Genomic DNA, 1,596 nt, shown 5'->3' with positions numbered 1-1,596 from the left:
ATTAATTTATGGATTCCATGTATAAGAGAGATCATACAGTATTTGCCTTTCTCTGTCTATTTCATTTAGCATAATGCACTTGTGCTCCATCCATGTTGTCACAAATTGCAAGATTTCATTCTTTTTTTGCTTGTTTTCTAATAACAGCTTTATTGAGATATAATTCACATACCATAAATTTCACAATTTTAAAGTCTACAATTCAGTGATTTTTAGTATATTCAGAGTTATACACCCATTACCACTAATTCTAGAATATTTCTATCACCCCAAAATGAAACCTTGTACTCATTAGCAGTCCCTTCCATTTCCTCCAGCCTCTGTATACCACTCTTTCTATCTCTATGATTTAGCCCATTCTAGACATTTTATATAAATGGAATCATATGAGGAAGCCATTCTTTAGTAGAAGTGACTAAAGCTGACACATAGAAAAGAAAGAGAGAGACAGGGACAAAGGGAGGGAGAGAGCAAGAGATTAACTCATTTAACTTATTTTGTCCATTAAGTAATTCACATATCTTCCCTAGACTCTCACCCACTAATCAAGAGGAAAAAACTGTTCAATATATTTTAAAGATTAGTCCAATACAATAATATAAAGCAGCAGTGCAGCTAAAACTCAGATTCTTTTGAAGAAATAGGCAAATCCTTGGTAATATGAATCCTCCCTTTGTTCAGTGGACAGAGAATGTGCTTTGGAATCAGACTACTAGATTTAAATTCATGTTCTATCATTTACCAACTACATCACATTGGGCTACTCATTTCCTACCTTGGAGTCTCAACTTCTTTTTCTGATAAGTCAGGATAATAATTCACAGAGCTTTTGGAAAGATTAAGTGAGATAACGTATGAGAAGAATATAATACAGTTCCTGGAATGGATGATAAGTTCCATTCTTCCTTGGGAGTTTAGGCATAAGTGGAGAATGAAGGAATGGCAGAGTCTACCAGAAAGGAGTATTTTCCCTTTTATAATGTGGAGTTGTTGTTGGGAGGCAGTTGTTCCACCAGGGACTATATATATATATATATATTTTTTTTAATTTAATTTATTTATTTTTGGCTGCGTTGGGTCTTCATTGCTGTGTACAGGCTTTCTCTAGTTGCGGTGAGTGGGGGCTACTCTTCCTTGTGGTGCACGGGCTTCTCATTGCAGTGGCTTCTCTTGTTGCAGAGCACAGGCTCTAGGAGCACGGGCTTCAGTAGTTGTGGCATGTGGGCTCACTAGTTGTGGCTTGCGGGCTCTATAGTGCAGGCTCAGTAGTTGTGGCGAACGGGCTTGGTTGCTCTGTGGCATGTGGGATCTTCCTGGACCAGGGCTTGAACCCATGTCCCCTGCATTGACAGGTGGATTCTTAACCACTGTATCACCAGGGAAGCCTGGGACTATATTTTTTGACTTCACTTGTGTAAACTGGCTGTGAGTTACATCTCTCTAGTGATATGTGGGTGTAAGGAATGTGTGTTGCTCTGGGCCAGGGTTTTATTTTATTAAAAAAATTTTTTTAATGGAAGTATAGTTGATTTATAATGTTGTGTTAGTTTCATGTATATATATATATATATATATATATATATATATATATATATA

The sequence above is a fragment of the Aethalodelphis obliquidens genome, unplaced genomic scaffold (assembly GCF_003676395.1).
Source record: "Aethalodelphis obliquidens isolate GAN/ISIS:26980383/991018 unplaced genomic scaffold, ASM367639v1 scaffold1, whole genome shotgun sequence".
Classification (NCBI taxonomy): Eukaryota; Metazoa; Chordata; class Mammalia; order Artiodactyla; family Delphinidae; genus Aethalodelphis; species Aethalodelphis obliquidens.
The sequence above is the reverse complement of the archived record's forward strand: the minus strand, read 5'-3'. Positions refer to the sequence as shown.